This window comes from Homalodisca vitripennis, chromosome X (genome assembly GCF_021130785.1).
Source record: "Homalodisca vitripennis isolate AUS2020 chromosome X, UT_GWSS_2.1, whole genome shotgun sequence".
In the NCBI taxonomy this organism is placed as follows: domain Eukaryota; kingdom Metazoa; phylum Arthropoda; class Insecta; order Hemiptera; family Cicadellidae; genus Homalodisca; species Homalodisca vitripennis.
Genome location: NC_060215.1, coordinates 128648326 through 128666929, shown reverse-complemented (window position 1 = coordinate 128666929; position 18604 = coordinate 128648326). Strand labels below are relative to the sequence as shown.

General features: G+C 34.4%; 1 protein-coding gene across 1 annotated transcript in view; it reads right to left on the bottom strand.

Moving 5' to 3' along the window:
* The window catches only part of LOC124369859 (acetylcholine receptor subunit alpha-like), a 374793-nt gene that overhangs the window by 294004 nt on the left and 62185 nt on the right, over window positions 1–18604 (bottom strand). The window contains exon 2 of the mRNA XM_046827988.1: window positions 7184–7257. The gene's annotated coding sequence lies outside the window, so the exon portion shown is untranslated. The remainder of the gene's footprint in view (window positions 1–7183; window positions 7258–18604) is intronic.

The following is an 18604-nucleotide window of genomic DNA, read 5'->3' as shown; positions in this document are numbered from 1 at the left end:
ATATTCTGCCTCGTTTTGAAAAAAGTTAGAGGCTAATCACCCTCACATCACTTTGTCAGACCTTCAGCTGAATATCTCCAGCCTACTTTCAGCGTTTGGACAACGCTTTAGCTTCTGAAAAGAATTCTGGGGCAGTTATTAAGGACTTCAGTGCAACATCTTGACTCTCGAATCCCGACTGGAACGAGAAAAAACAACAGCGGCAATCTGATCTTAACGCTTCATTTAACGAACTGGATATCCGTGAAGAAAAAGACGTTGTTTTAAAAAAATAAACTGTGGAATGCTCTCTAGCCTTATGATGTAAAAAACTAAGTTAAAAAAATAAGTCTGATGAATGTTATCATTGCAGTCTTTAGTTGGCGAGAATGATTCAATTATTTGCTAAACTTAAGTCAGACCTTGCGGTTAGTAATAATCAAAAACTAGAATTGACTAGATTTGTAAAAGTAGAAGAGACCTGGCCTAAAAGTAGATGGGTGGATGACACAGTTCTCGATACTTTCTTTCAGTCTTTTAGTATGTAATAACAAAGACAGCTTATCCAGGGTAATTTTTATGGGTCCCTCTGTAACTCAGGTTGTAAACCATGGTACTTGTAATGATGTAAAAAGCTCTTTTAGGTGAACTTATGTTTAACAGCTTTGATTATGCGTTTTTTTGTGTGTTAGTAATAACACAGCTACTTTACAGCAAGATACTGGTTCGCACTTGAGCTTGCTGTTTATTGACATTTCTAGTCACTTGGTTTACCATCTGGATTCATTGCTTGGCATAAACTCAGTAGTTGAAAAAGCAGTACAATTAAAACTGGGCTTCAAGGCAAAACAGTTTCCATGAGTTGAGTTGCACTCAACAAAAACATAGTTATGAATGTGGCCTAAGTGTATGGTCAATGCTAAGTTCATAAACGAGGGCTTTTGCCAAAAAACTATGCCAAGTGCTGGGAGTTCGTTCAGTAACTGGTATGCACTGTTTGTCGATGGCCTAGTGGCTTTTGATAAGAAATAAGTCTGAGGTAGCTCCATCTGAGCCAACCACTGCAAGGCCCAATCATGTCCCAAACTGTTCACCATCCGCTGTCAATGTTCGTAATATAGACCAAGTTTTAAGTTCTAGCAATATCAATTGTGATGGTGCTCCACCAACTAAAAAATCAGGGAAATGGGTAAAAGTAAGACCTAAGGGTATACGTACCAAAACAATTACAAATGTTAATTCCCTCCCAAGTAACCACATTGTAAAATGTACAAACCGTTTTCAAGCCCTTGAGTTGGAGAGTACCTGTATTAATGATACAACAATTTGCAATTCATCTGGTAAATGGCAACAAAAGTCGTTCATACGACAAACAAAACAAACCTAGGGTTTCTGTAAATGTACCAAATCAAAGTAGTTCTAAAGTGGGTAAAAGGAAACCTTTACTCATCGCAATGTCTTGCACTCAGATGTAAGAGTAAAGGTTTCTAGTGACATAAAGCAGTCCAAAGTATACAATACAAGCAAATGAGAAGATTCAGGAAACTCCTATGTCTAATGTTTTGTTGATTGGGGACTCACTTTCTGCGTTACTCAGGGAAGAGGTGTGCAGATGGTGGGGGTATCGTGGATATTAATCCGGGAGCTAAAAATTTCTCATATTAAAGATAAGCTTGGAAAATATAAATCTGCACAACCTAAAAATAATATATCTACTTGTTGGTACAAACAACCTTGTTCATAGTTATAATGGGGGGCCTGGGTATAATGGTGGTTGGGGTAAGCGCACGGTGCTTCACTCTATGGCTGACTGTTGAGTTACAGCAAAACAAGAATTCCCAAACTCTATCATAATCGTAAATAGTGTTCTGACAAGAAAGGATATCAATCAGAAAGCCCTTTTTTATTTTAATGAGCAGCTAATGCTGATGTGCAATAATTTCAACGTAGAGTTCCTTGACACTAGCGCTGTGGTTAAATATCATCATCTAGCGCGTGATGGGACACACTTGAATCGGAAGGGAAATGACTGTTTTGGTGATCTTATTTTTCACTTATTGAAAATAATTTATGAGGCTGTGTCTGCTGAGCCAAAAGGTGTGTGTCCCAGCCCTCAGATATCCCATACTGATGATTCAGTTTGCCCTTCTTTAATTAGTAACCTGTCGGGAAACGACACCGAATATTAGATCACTGAATACAGGCTTTGAGGAGCTGTGTTCGGTGATTGAGGACTTCCAGTTTGACCTGTTGGGAAATCACAGAGTCATGGTTATCTTCGGAGACCCCCTCTCATGTTTTTGATGTCCCTTGCTATTCACTCCATCGTTGTGATAGACCCACTGGTTTGGGAGATGGTGGTGGAGGTATAGTTCTCTATGTAAAACAAGAAATTAAGTTTGTTCGTCTTTATCTTCAAAATGTTGACAACCGTATTGAATAACATCAGCGGTGTGGTTAATCTTAAAGGTTTGAAGCTACTTATCTGCATTTCATACAGGCCCCCAGGACGTTCCTTATTCGACCTTGAGCTCCTTAATCCACGCTCTGTACATCGACGAGTCACCAGGTGTTGATTCAGTGATTTTGCTGGGTGATTTGAATGTGAATTTCTGAACCAAAAGAGGGCAGATGTAAAATATCTCGAAAAGAATTTTTCAATCAATGGGCCTTTCTCAGATTATTAAGGAGCCCACACGTGTCACAGAAAGTTCATTTTCTCTTATTGATTTGATAATTGTAGACAAGACCCATTACCTTGACGTAGGAATGGTTGATACCTCCAACATTTTTACTCACAATGGTAGACGGATCACCGACCACAGGTTGACTTACTGTGACGTGCCTTGCAAAAAATCCAAGTCCAAAGAAAAGTTTATTACATATAGGAATTTTAGAGATTTTGACGGTGAGACGTTTATTGATGTTGCTTCCAATATACACTGGATAACATAATGACTCATCGAAACGTGGATGATATCGCTAATGTGTTAACAACAAAAATAGTCCAAGTGTTTGATGAATGTGCACCCTTGGTGAGAAAAAGAATAACAAGAAAAGAAAGCTCCTTGGAGAGATTCAAACATAGCATACCTTACAAAAAAGAAGAATAAATTTTAAACATACTTATTTGTCTTCTGAAAACACAGGTTTCTAGGAATGCATACTGCAGGGCTTGTAACGCACTCAATGTGGCGCATACGATCAGCGAAAAGGAAGTATTTTACTGATACTTTGATACAAAAAACTCTTAAAACTTTTCTGGGCTACTTTAAGAGATGGTGGTTTGATGAGGTCAGTTGAAGAAAAGGACCATTCTGTTGAAACTAGAAGATTTAAATCATTACTTCTCAACGATGGGTTGTAACGGGACAGTGAGCACAGAAAAAACTGAAATTCTTTAACAGTAACAAAATGTGCAGGGATAGATTCTACTTTCACTTTTTCTCCTGTATCCGAAAGTAAGGTAAAGGAGTTGATGAACAGTATTCACAAGTACTGCATTTTGGTGTGGATGGAATATCCATAAAAATTGTTAGAGGCCTGAGAGTCCCTTTTGCATTGGAGCAGTTTTCTCACCTGGTCAATGTATCATTGAAAACTGGCAACTTCCCTTCTAGTTGGAAGCAGAGCGTGGTGGTTCCTCTGCAAAAGAATCTCAATCCTACCTTAGTTTCAGACTTTCGACCTATCTCAATCCTTCCTGTCATCTCCAAAAATACTGGAAAAAAGTTGTGGCAGAACAACTAGTCTTATATTTAGAATCTGAAGGATTACTTCCTGAAACACAGTCAGGATTTAGGCAGGGTTTTAGCACTTGCTCAGACACTTCTCAATGTCATTGATGAAACTTATTTCAGCTAAAGATAAGGGCCTAGAGAGTGTGAATTCTTCCCTTGACTTCTCCCAAGCCTTTGACTCGGTGAATTTTGATTTGTTGCTAGCAAAGCTAAGATTTTACCAGTTTGATGATATCTCAGTTAGATGGTTTTCATCTTATTTGTCTGGGCGTACGCAACGTACAAAGGTAAACGGGAAGTTATCGACAGCACTTCCTAGGTTCGTCGGTGTTCCTCAAGGCAGTTGCTTAGGACCGATTCTCTTTCTTATATACACAGCAGATTTGAAAGATCACTAAAGTCACTGTTCTTTGCATTCCTACGCGGATGATTCACAGCTATTGATTTCTTTTAAAACCCTCTGAAACGGTGAGGCTGTCCGTCATGTCAATACTGATTTAGTGAGTGTAAAGAAAATGGTCAGACGATCATGGTTTGCTATTGAATTCTAATAAATGTTCTGTGATGCTTGTAGAACCGGTTATATTCGAGTAGTCAATCTGTGAATAGCTGCGCTGAACGGTGTATATTTGAGGACGGTAAGCTTTTGATGGCAAAGTAATAGTCTAAAGATTCTTGGTGTTACTATTGACCCCCAACTCGATTTTTCCAATCATGTCCAAAAGCTATATGTAAAACAGTGACAATGAGATTAAAGGCCCTTTACAGATTAAGACAATTTTGCCAGAATCTATCCAAGCTGGAAATTGTTTGGTCAAAAATATTTCCTGCTATACATTATGCTCTTCCAGCTTTTGCTTGTTGTCTGACTCAGGAAAAACTTGATGATACTTATTCGTCTGCAGAACAGAGCACTGAGATTCGTTTACAATCTGAAAAAAATTCGACCACATCAGCGAGTACAGATTAAATGCTAAGGTGTTGTCTATCATGGATGTCTCCGACTTGCAAAACCGTCAATCTGGTCCACAAAATTCTTCAGACGGGAAACCTGAATACCTCAGGAATAAAGCTGGTATTCAGGCAAGAAATTAATGTGCGTAGTACCCGTCAGAACAGCCTATTGCACCTACCAAAGACAAAGCTGGAAACGGGGAAAAAAGGGTTTTAGTTACTTTGGACCAAAGAAATACAATGCTTTGCCACCCACTTTTAAAAAGTTATAGCTGTAAGAAATTTAAGGGGAGTGTGAAGGTGGTGTTTTTGCCTGACCCATGCATATGAATCAGGTTAGTTTAGTTTTTTATAGTTTAGTGTTTTACGGTTATTTTATGGTTTACTTTATTGTTCTCCATGTATTCTATATGTCTGACAAGAGTTTTCATGAAAAACAGTTTTTGTCCTGATGGACGCTTGCTAAATAAAGACCTTATTTATTTATTTATATTTATTTAAATATTTTTGAAGCGGATGTTAAGTACACTGGTTGTGGTGCGGAAGAAACTATTTTTCTATCTAGAATCCTTTTGATTCTATTGCTACTTAAATTTAAAAGCGGCTGTATTTCCTATTAAGGTATGTTTCGTCATGAGATTAAACAAAGTGCAAGGTCAGTGTTTAGAAGTGTCATGACTTTATATAAGGGAATTTTTATTCCGTAATAATTAGACGCAGATGTTGTAGGATGATTTGGGAATGTAGCGTTCAGCTCGATTTGTTACAGACTTGACTCCTGAAATCTGGAGTTCACGTGCGACTTCCTTTTTTTAATCTCTTCGGATGGACGTAAACTCCATGTTCCAGGAGTCAGTTCTGTTAAACTCGGATTTCAGAGTCTGTAATGATCAAAAGGTTATTACATCATTTATTAACATTATTTTGTGCGCTTATTATAAATACGTATTTCAAATTATAAGATTTGGTCACCATTTTCAAATATGGCTACCAACCTTGACATTAAAGGGGTTTCTATAACAAATTTCAAAGTTGACCGCCATGTTGGGAAAGTGAACGATAATTTGAACCATTTCACTACGTAATTATATTAAGCATAAAAATATTACAAATTTACCATTTTGAAGTTAGCTCTAAAATTAGTACTTAGAAATTCCAATGGTGACCACCTTGAGTTTATCATATTTTTAAGTTGTATCTTTCTTATAGAAGCCTTTTTCGTTCTGTTTTGTAGCTTAATGTTTTAAAATTTATTTCGTAAAAACTGTATTTCAAAGGGGAGCTGTAGTCCCTTAAGAATAAAAAGATGGAGGGTTTATTTCTAAAGGACCCAAAGGGATTTGTTGGGATATGAACTCGTTTATTTATACTCAACAGAATGCGAGTATTCAACTAAGAGTGGTCATCTTCAACAGTACTAAAGAGAGTGGTCGTAACCCACACTCTTTAAACCTTACCAGTAGGCCGCGTGGATGCTAAAGCGGCACCGTAGGGACATAGGTTTTACAGCTAGGTAAATCTGTACAAGACTGTTATGTTCACACCTTATATGACGAATATTGTTTTTAACTGCCAATATGACCTGCTCTCATCCTGAACTTCATTTAGGGGTCCTAATATATCCAATAATTCCCTATTTTGTATCCTCTATGCATCCGTTCTTAGTTTTAGGCTCGAGTAGAGCTTCCTATTCCCCTTATATCCGTAGTTTTTACCGTGAATCCCAAACGGTACTGGGCTTGGTTAATATTAGAAAAGATGTTGCTTGACGAAAGATTGACTAATACCAGTATCCGAACTCTTATTCGGATTAAGAATTTATATCAAAATATTTAAATAAACTGAAGGTAAGAGTAACAGACATTAAAAAACTTCTTACAACAGTAGCATAACAAGTTTAGAAAGATTATTCTTAGTTAAGAACTTGCAGAGAAGCATGCGTAGATAGACAACTGCCAATTTATTGACAATGTCTGTGTAGAGTGTTCATCTTTTAAAGCCCTAAAGCTAGTTGTCGTACATTGGACTCATTAAGATATAATTATCAGGAAACAAGGAAAAAACTACATTAGAAACATCTAAAGGATCCTAAATTGATCTTCTATATCTTGGTCTCGGTTAATCGCACCAGGAAAAAGAGCGCTAATTGTGTTACGTTTATCCTTAGAGATCCGAAAGTAATGTTCATTTTGCAATACTTTTTCATTATACTATTACGACTAAGTAAGAAGCATAATAGAAATTTTCTCACTACTAAGCTGCTTTCCAAAACTGATATGTGATTTTTATTGTTATATTTGTCTTATTTCAAATAACCTGAGTCTATTAATTATATTACTAAAATCCGACCCGTAATACAGCCTTTGTTAAATGTTTTTAAAATTAATAAGTTTTAATGACGATGCCAAATCATTTCATATATCGCCCTAAAGCTTTATATTTATAAAAGCTATTAAAATGTATTAAAACCCACATGTACATAATATATAAAAAAATAAGTAGGTACTCACATGCTTATTAACAAGTTGTCTCCAATTATTTAGGCTCTTATGACGAAACCGTATTGATGATGACAGCCTGCCCCCTGAAATAAGAAATAACACTTTTGGTATGTTTTAACATAAAAGATGGTATCAAAATCTTTAAACAATAAAATCAAATCAATAATTATCATTACAAATAATCATAGCTTTACTTTAAAAAAAGACAACAAAACCTTTATACAATTTGCTTTCTTTATATGTGTAAAAAGTTCTTTAAAATAATTTATTACTTTTCAAACTTTATTCAACAATTCTATTGTTTTAAGTTAAAGAAATTAACTTAGGATTTACATCCTCTTTTTCATTTTACCGAAAAACAAATTATTTTTTCTAAATTATACTAGTAACATAAGTAAATATTTAGGAATTTTTTGAACTAGTTCACTGTAAATATTTGGTTTTAGGTATAAATACCAACCCTAAGTGTAAAATAAAAGAGCCGCTTATAGAGGGTTTATAAGAGTTTGAGGTATGGAATTCGTTAAAGTTGGTAGAACACATGTAACAATTCATTAAATGTTACTTAATCTCCATTTAATCAATTGATGTAGTGTTTGATACATAAGCACTTTATCTTCAATGTTATTTATACAATTTTGATAAGGCTTAAAGTTGGTTTTACAATAAGAATCAGTATACTACGTACAGCAAAAATAAAACTATAATGAAAATCCGTCATGTCCTTATATTATACGGTTGTATTATAGAATCCTAGGCATATTTTGCGACTCGGAACATTTGAAAAAATATGTGGTCAGGGGAAGAGGTAACTGAAATATATACGACGACTATTGCCGGCATATAACTGGTAAAACATCAAATTGCACGTATAAAACCCATAAATGTTGTGAAGATAATGAGAACCCCTAATATTTCCTATATCTGTGCAGTTTGCGAACCTTAAAGTTTATAAATATTTATTATTGATTGACGGTTGAGGGTATCACATTAAACAACATTGTTGATTCTTACTTATACACAATTATCAAGACCCTCAATACTTTTCTAAGAACATGCAATCTAAAAAAAATCTTTATATCCTATAGGTTCAAATCAGAGTGTAACTAGTTTTTAAGAACTGAAAAAGGAATGATCAAATATTGTTTTAGTGAAAAAGTAAATAGTTTTTAATGGTTAACAAATTAATTTCAAATATTTTGATCATATAAAAGTATGAAATTATACACAAGCTTAACATAAAATATTTTAAAACTAACTGTTAAAAGAAAAAAACAAGGTATTTTATTATGTATGTTTATTTATTGATTACATTTAACTGCCAGCACCATTTTCAATACGAATTTTAAGAATATACACGATGTTTATTAAAAAATACTAAAAACATAAGTTTCTCCAAGTTACACTCAGTTTACATATTCTCCTAAATCTCTCAACATTAGTTTTGATTATTTAATTTAGCCGGTTTTCCACAATATTTTTTAAATGAATTTATTGTGATTTGGAGCTCAATGCTTTGTAACTGTTATAGTTTTTTTGCCATTATAGCCGTGCTTTTGAAAAAATTATAGTTATATTAGCGGTACGAACACTCGCTTTCACAAATATTTAGCCTTTTATCATAGCATTATTCTTTCAAACTCATGGACGGGTTGTAAAAATTAAACTTTGAATCTCTAGTTTGACAATGGTGTTTGGTAAGTTTAAAAAATGAACGATCATGTTGCGGTAAGTATTGTGTATTTTTATCGCTGTAACACAAAGCTTTTAAACCTAATAGTCTCAACGTATAGTAATAGTTCTAAATATTTTACTGATTGAACTTATATAGGAACCCTTCCAGTTTTGTATTAAATAAATATAGAATATATAAAAATATACAACGCGTGTTTAATGAATTTCATATTTAAATTGAAATTTTTACTTGTTATCCAACACACACACACACACACACACACACACACACACACACACACACACACACACACACACACACACACACACACACACACACACACACACACACACACACACATATATATCTGGATACAAGTCGTAAAATAATATTTTCTTACCGAACGTGAATTAATGTCCGAATATCTACAAGAGGGAATAACCATATAATAAACACTAAATACGATAATAAATGTTTACAAATCAATATTTTATCATATTGCGAAAAATGCAGTGGACAACCAATTAATTTAAGTTCGGTATAATTAAAACAAACTCCAAATTCTCACCGCAGTAACCAAGCATTGTCCTTTCAGACAGATGCTTGGCGTGAATAAAGCGGTGCTGAACCAAATATAATCTGTTTATTCAAAGTAGTCCCGTCAAGTGAGTCAGTGCCATTTCCATATAGAAGTCAACAAAGAGATCTTATACGGATATACAAGGATATTATATGCTGCTATACACTGATTCAACACTCTGTTTAACTACAATGTTTAGAAAAATGTATTATCTGTTTGCTGAATTAATTAAATATTTATATAGCTGAGGACTTATAATACCCATTTTGAAATTATTAACAAAACCATTGATACCGAGATTTTCTCATTAAAGTATACCTTCCGGCTCAGTTGGAAGAAAGGTAGATTTCACATGTGGACGTTGTATCTAAATTTCACGCTGAAGATCTATTTTTAGTTTAGTTTTTACTTGCACACCTCTCAATTTTGCTTTATTTGATTGTAAATGTTTACACAATAATTGTATACGTTGAATTTCTCATATCATTGTCACACATTCAAACATGTATAAACTCCATAACCTTGAAAACTAACTGCTATAAACGCATAAATTTCTTTGCAAGAACGTGGACTTGATTTAGTTTACTTGGACTTGATTCACTTATTAAAATTTAATTGGACACTTATACCACTTTAATTGGACACTTATACCACTTAAACGGCCACCAACTTGAAACCTTATAAAATACGAAAGAATAAATGTTGCTTGAAATTGCTTAACAGTTTTATGATTTTTAAAAATCTATTTCATGAAATACACAAATTAAAAACTTTTCCCACATGCCATCTTATAACGTTTTATTGGTTAAAACTGGCTAATGAACTCAACCAAGCTGTGAGTAAACACTGTCTCTGTATCACTTTGAGTATAAATCTGTTAATATCTCTGGCAGTTAACGTGTTCAAAATTATTCGCGCAATTTTAGAAACTACTTAAAAACTTTACGGCCGTTGTTTATAACGCTTTCAAGACATAATACACTAAGTATACGAGTAAATTATTTTAAATAACCTGATAATTCTAAAACACTTTTCTTTTTGCACTAGCGCATAATAACTGATTTAAAACAATTTATATTCCTACTTTTGAATTACTGTCATCTTGAGACCTTTAGAGATATAAAGAGTAAAATAGTTCAAAATGACCTAATATTTAAAACAAAATTGTATGACTCCCTAGTATGTGTCAGGAGTTATTTAACCACCATCTCGAATATGGGTGGCCACCATCTTGAAATATGTTATTGTTTAAGACTGGTTAACGATCTCAAGCAAGCTATGTATAAATACTGTGTCTATTACCAAGTCTAGTCTGATTTTGTTAAGAAAAACAGCAGTTATTATGTTAACAATATTATACTCGCAATGTTGCAGACTACTTAATACTTTGGTACTCTTACTATCTGGAAATCTTACGAGATGTTAAAAAAAGTAAGAACAAATATTTAAATGATAAAAATTCTAAAAGAAATCGAGAACAGACCTATCTCTCTCTGTATGCTCAACACGGTAGGGTAGATCCTCGAGCGGCTGCTGAAGCCGATGCTCGTCGAAGCGATCGTGGCGGGAGGGGGACTTTCTGATCGTCCCATCAGCATGGGTGGCGGTTGCGCATGCTTCAAAAGCCTTCGTGACGATTCAGCGGGGAATCGCCGTACGCGCAGGCTGGTCGTACTAACCGCACTGGACATGCGAAGCACATTCAACTCAGCAAGTTGGGCTGATGCCCAAAATTGCTGAACAGCTATCTCTAGGATAAGCAGTTGACCTATGTGACTGAGGATGGTCCGCGCTGGAGAGAAAGAATGACATGAACTGCGCAGCGATCCTGGGACCGGACCTGTGGAACATTGCCTTCGACATGATTCTCAGATTGGAAATACCTGAAAGAAGCTTCCTCGTGGGATGCACGGACGATATTGACGTGGTCACCACTCCGAAGACCTTCAACGAGGCACAATGGCTTTTCGACCGAGTCATGCTGCGTATGCTGGCCTATATGAGCGAGCACGGCCTGACTCTGGGGACGAAGAAGACCGTCTTCGTAATCCTGCTAAATATTGCTGAGCTGATATGGTCTATTATGGGCTCATTTATCTGCACATGTCGTATGGAGTTGTAGTTTGGGGCAACTGTGCTAAATATAAATTAAACAGATTATTTAGGATCCAGACGAAAGTTATCCGGATAATTTCAAAACTAAAATTTAGATAATCCTGTCAGAATACCTTCGGGGAGCTCGAGTAACTGACTTTGCCATGCTTTTACATCTTTGAGGTGTCAATTTATTTCTGATCGACGCGACGTGTACTATACACAAGCGAGAGACTTCCATCACTATGAGATCAGAGGCAGCGGCAATTAAGAACACAACAGCACAGAACGGTAGCCTTTGAAAGGCTGCCATCGCAGGCTGGTGTCAGATTTATCAGCTGACTTCCTGAGGGTATTAACAATATCACTAATACCAGCCAGTTCAAAGCTCGTCTGAAACGCTTATCGCTGTCTAAGGCATTCTACTCAGTTGACGAGTTTATGGAGGGCCGCTGGGACGAATGAAAACCAGTTTCCGGCAATGGTGTTTATCGTGAATGGCGGTCTGACTGCAAAATATTTTTTTATATTACCTTTTCTCATTTCTTAATCGTAGTTTTATTCAAATTTGTATTATTGTTCATTATTATTATTTAATGTTTTATGATACTGTTAACTAATTTTAGATAACATTTTTACTGTTATGTAGTTTAAATTTATTGATATTAAAATAACGTTTTGCTTGTGCGACGTATATAGTTATGCTACTGTCTAGCTCTAAATTTCTACTATTGTAATACAGTCTACTATTTTGATGAATGCGATACAATTTTATAATTGTTCCAAGCAATGAAAATATCTTATATTCTCGAAATCGTACTTGTCACCAGACGAAGGTTTAACACGGTCGTCCAGGTCCTGGTGGACCGGAAGATCATAGAGATAAAGAATGCTGTGAAGTGTCTTAGCGTGACGCTTGATACCAATCTCACGTTCAGCGACCACATCTCTGGGGCGGCAAACAAGCGGTGGTTGTTATGAAGAATATCAGCGGACCTGTGGCGAGTAAGCGGCAGCCGCTCATGTCGCACGCTTAAACGGGTGCGAGTTATGGGTGAACGCTCTACGTCAAGTGTGGTACAGGCAAAGATGGCGGGTGTACAGAAAAAGGAGCACTTCGAATTTTAAGTGCTTACTGAACCAGCCGTATTCGTGGTATTCGGAATTATTCTAATCGAACTGCTCGTTTTCGATAGAAATAGGGTATAAGAAGGGAACTGTGTTGTGTTTAAATCGCACCGAGGGTCGAGAACACACCGTGAGGGTCTGGTTAGAACAATATATGCTAGAGGGCAGAGAACGCTGGACGGTCAGACCGATTAGAGACCACAGATAATGAATTGAATAACAACATTGGGAGGTAAATTTCTATCTGATCTAGTTCTTCACCGGCCATCGCAACTTTCTAGCATGTTTTATATGGGTAAGTTTGAAAGCTCTGAATTGCGCTATTGAGTGGGGACGACGATGACGACATTATTACACGACGGTATTTCATTATTACACGTCGATATTATTCACGACGACGACAAACGCGCGTTCTTCTTCTGCAGTTGGTGGAAAAACGAAAGAAGAAGACTTAACATTGCCATAGCCCAACTCTTACCAGTCACCATTGTTCAGAAAATGGTCTCTGATAGACAGACTGGGAATACTGCTTTTGCTGTTTATGTAGTGGGGGTGCTGAAGATCAGGAAATTATAAGAAAGGTAACACAGCCCCAGTGTTGCCCAACAGATGGCCTGATAGTGTAGGACCCCTTTGTTGGCATAAGTTTGCACCCTCTTGAAATAATGCGGTAAACGGTCCCAAGAGGGAGTGGTGCATGAACCGGTGAGATTGGTGGATGCGACCAAGTCCTACTCACCAGCGAATTTTGCTGACGATGAATTAGCATTTTCCTTACCGAATAAATCTGGATGTTTTAGAAATTAAGGATGTATCGTGATCTCAAGATAAACCCATAAGTATATATTTAGTATTTTATCAAAGTAAGTTTGGATTCTGTTGATCATGCTCGAAGAAAATGCGCAAAATCTCTCGGAAATTCCATCATGAGGGTGATTGCAATAGGGTGATTTCTGTTAAATCTACCTAAAACTGAACTGTCAAGGTATACAAATAAGGTTCTATCAAATAAGGAGTCAATCAAATAATAGCTCCTAGAAAATGTTTTACTAAATAAAAAATGTGGTGTTGGTGTAACGTTTAAGACTTCTGAGTTTGGAATAGATGTTCATATTATCTTATATGTACTAATAAAGAAATATTTTGATCTCTGCCATAAAGACTCTCTATGTGACTTCAAAAAAATACTAATTTTCTGGAATCTCAGAAACCACCACACACAATACCATGATAATTTGAAATAATTAATGCTATATCATAGTACATGCATTCTACCATACATTCATTTAATGATGGGACCTTCTTATGTAATAGAAACTGTATAATTAAATACCAAAATGTGTCATCCGCTTTATCTCTAAATGGTAAATTTCAAACGTTTCCTCTCCGACTTAATGGCTTAAATCAAAAGGTCTTTGAACTTCGACTTGCAATGGTTTCTCAGTGGTTTCGGAGATTGGGACATCTTCAAATACCCGTTAATTATTAAAATAATACTTAGAGTACCACTTAAAAAGAGATTTTATATGAATGTTTGGGAACCACGATTAGCTAGTAAATGCATACATTATGTCTTTCCTTCATGTATTCTAGTTCAGAGGCGTACGGTTGTGACAGGAATAAGCTTATCAAAATCAAGGACTGGAATCGTATCAAATCACTACTTCACCAAAGCATACACTGAAGTTCAGTGGAAATAGAGACACTAATCTTGATACAAATGTATATACATTGTTGTAGATCTATTTAAGACAAGACATTATCTCCTTAAACATTAATTTATATGTTCCACTAAGTAGGATCAAATTTTTCGGCACTAATATTTTTTGGGTAGTAGATTTATTTGTAGTATGATCTTCGTTACAATAAAATTTTTAAATAAACTTGCAAGCGATTAATTATAATTTGTAACTATTTGACTGTAAGTTTGATATGTATAATGCGTGTTTAATTTATGTCGAGTTTATCACATTATTATGTTTACAAAACCGAATATAAAGGTAGTAAATTTTAGTAAAGAATCAGTTGGTCTTTATACTGTAACGAACATTCTTTGTCGGATAACCCAAGTAAGGTCTCGTGGGAGCACTCCAGTTTCTTCCCTTCTAATATGTCGTTTAACGAACAATGTGAACAGTTTTATAACAAGCCGTGTTGACTTTGCCTCTCCAACAACTGGGTTGACCCTTTGTCTCACAACTTCGTAAATCAATCCGCTCTATTATTCGTCAAGAGAGTTTGAGTGTGACACCTAAATTGATGTGCTTTGAGTCACGGTTAGAGGGGCATTGTTATGTCTAACATTTTCTGAAATCGAAGCTTGTAAAAATCATACATAGATACTTCAGCTGCCTGATAATTTATTTTGTAATACTTTATTACAAGCCTAGAGGTTTGGAAACATGTACGTTTAAGGCTAAAATAAGTATAAATATCTAAGTTCAAAATGTAATGGTTATTAACTAAACCCGATATCGATATCGAAGACAAATTCAGTTAATATATCTAAGTGCAGTTAGTTTAATATTTCTGTTAAAAATATTGCTATAGTTGATGAAAGCTATTAGTATAATTTTCATAATATACTTTGAATTACTTCTTTATACACGAATGTATCTAATCTAAAAGACATTTTAATAAATAATAGTATAAATATATCATACCCCAATCAGGATGTAAGTACGTTAGGAATCTTTTGTACCCACTGTCAAAAAGTACGCCTATTGTCAAAAAATAAATCCAGTGGTTCTTTACTACATGTTTACAGGATATATCGTCTTAACCCACCTTATTTAGATATATGAATTAATAATTTTTCCTCAATTCTATATAAAATACGTTGATTTATTGTAATTAATTATTAAATCATACTAAAATAATGACAATTACTAGTTATATACGATTACAGAGACCACGCATATCATTGGACGCACTTAAAATATTCAAAAACGTAAACCAAAGTTTAATGTTCTTACTGCAGGATTTATAGTATTGAAGTATGTTCCATATTTATCTATAGAATCATGTAGATTCTCGGTTCCCATTGACTTATTCTTCTTAAACGGTAATAAGCATATGCCGTAATACACCGAGATCGGTAAAGTCCGTTCTTACAGAATACCTGAAGGATCCAATTTGGAGATTTTAAAGAAATATTTAGAGATCTATAATTGAATAGCTTCTATATGCTGACAAGATCTTTAGGAAGACATTAACCGTTGATATTTCAAATGCCGCAGCGTTGTGATTCTCCAAGGCACTTGAATAACATGATTAGAGTAGAGTATAACAAGGTTATGCAGTTTTTCTTAGTCTGATTGATTTATAAAATTATCTCAGTTTTCCTTTTTTGTGCTCCGAGAGCAAAAATAATAAATGCCAGTCAGTTGAGTTAGTAGCACTAGACTAAATTATGGTGATAAATAATCTCCTTTAGAATTTTCTTTAACGTGGAAAAGTTCTAGGGAATTGACAATGTGATTTGAGTGCTTTGGAAAAGAGGAAACTATTTAATTCCATCGTTTCCATTGCATAGATGACAGACTAGAATATTTTAAATACATGGATCATAATTTTGTTTAAAAGACTTAAAATTAATATTAAATCTATTACAAGCTGGAGTATCGGCGATAATGTTCTAAACCGATATAATTACTGTGAAAATTTATGAAATATCTAACTAATATAGTAAATTAATATTTTGGATTTAGCACTATTTAGGTTATAAATATTAAATAATCAATTGGGTCAGAATTTTGTAAATAAACGATAAAATAGTCATAGATACATCCGTGTATGACTAATGTTTCGTATAGGGAGCTTTTCAAAATTATTTCGAAAATACTTCAGTTGCTATTACTTGTAACCCATTTTTAAACCCAATATAACAGTTTATACATAAAAAAGACTATGCAAAGTTACAAAGTACAGTTTTAGAGGCAGTTTTAATTACTAAATCCAGTGTACTGAATTATTATTGGTTTGACACTTTTCTTCATAGAGATAATAAAGCTTTAAAATAAAGAAGTTCAACGTTAAAGATTAATTATTAGCTACACTTTTACACTTTATACACTTTAGTTGTTTTGAGAAAACCCAACTTAAACTAAAGTGAAAATTATTTAAGTTTAAATTTGTAACAATACTGCTCCCTAGGTTACTTAATTAATAAGATAAATAAAAAGGTTACAAAGCACATTTTTGGATGTATAGATAAATAATAAAGTATAATTAAATGTTTTGTTGGGAAGCCGCGGTTCACACGAATCCATCAATAGCGTAAATAGTAATTTGAAGTAAAGAAGGAGTGACGTCAGTTGGAGTAATAAAACAACCGATATCTATTGTAGTAATCGTTGGTGACGGACTCTGTACTACCTGGGAGGGAACAGGAATTATTATCTGCTAGGCGTATTCCTTGTATAATTGTGTATATATATATATATATATATATATATATATATATATATATAAACAATTACTCAAAGTAAGACTATTTATCTTATTGGACATCTTCGTTAACTCCTAGGAGTTTACAAACTAAAACAGTTATTGCATTTGACACTGATCCCTTTGCATACCTTTGTTATATAGTTGTAATTTGTATTGAATATTATTGTATATAAACATATCTAAGTCTACTGAACAAATATCAACAATAATGATGATATACATTATAGAAATATCGCAAAGTATTAGTTCGCACCTATATTAAGGTATACTGTCCAAGCATTTACAACAGAAAATGTTTCCGTTATGCTTAATGTTAAATTGTAGGGAATAACCAGCCATAGATGTTAATCTGTCCTAATCCAATTTCCTTTTACTCTCCTGGTACTGTATTATGTAGTGTTCTGTTTCACTTTAAATGAAATGAACAAACTCTTCATTTATAGAGACGGAATTAGGACTTAAAGGTCCTTTCTTTTACTCAACCTCTATGGACTTACTTGGAGATTTATTGTACTAAGGGCTAAAAGTATTGTAGCATATTTCGTAGGGAGCCAAAGTAGCTTACTTATTATTAATTACCCACAGCTTTTACACAACAACATATTAAACCTAGCATATTTGAATAATTTACGCTTAGCGTACAAAAAAAATTGGCCATAATTTTTACCCAAAGTTTATATTGGTAATTTAAGTGGTTTATATTGTATAGCAATGCATTTTATTATCAATGCACTCTTTTGATTGGATTTTTATTTACTCATTTAATCATAGCAACCCTTACTCAACATGCTGCAGCGATTCTACTGGATTAGTTCCATAACTGTGTTCTTTGTTTAACTGGAATGAGTATAAGACGGTCTTTTACTTTGTGGATATTTGTCATATTCTGGCAACGATTCGGAGAAAATAGTTTGGGAGTAACTTAATAAGCGATTAAGAATTTGTTGACTACCTTGATGGAAAGGCTTCAAATTTGGCAAATATATGAGAGACGCGTGGAAATTGCGATGGGGTTTAGTCTTGAATTTAACTTTTCAGTATTGAAATATGAATGAAAAACTTTGAGGTAACAATTGTAAGAGCCCAAAACAAAATTTAAACAAATATTATCTTATTTTGTGTGTGTGTGTGTGTGTGTGTGTGTGTGTGTGTGTGTGTGTGTGTGTGTGTGTGTGTGTGTGTGTGTCTATTGGACTTACGAAATGTTAATTTTCTTTTTTTCTGATTGTAGTATTTTGAAGTTTGTTTGAATCGCCAAAGTTAAAATTACAATATTTTTGTTAATTACATGTTTATATTAATTATATTTATAAGAAATGTGCAGAAGTGCCAACCAGACAGACGGTCGAAATGACCATTGTATTTAGTGCTAATATTTGTTCCTTGCTTTGGACTAAATAAATACTAATTTACTTTTAAAGAGCTAAAGCTAGTTCCTATTAAGGTTAATGAGGGCAACATTTAGTTTTTTTATTTATTGTATAAATAAACCAATTTTTCT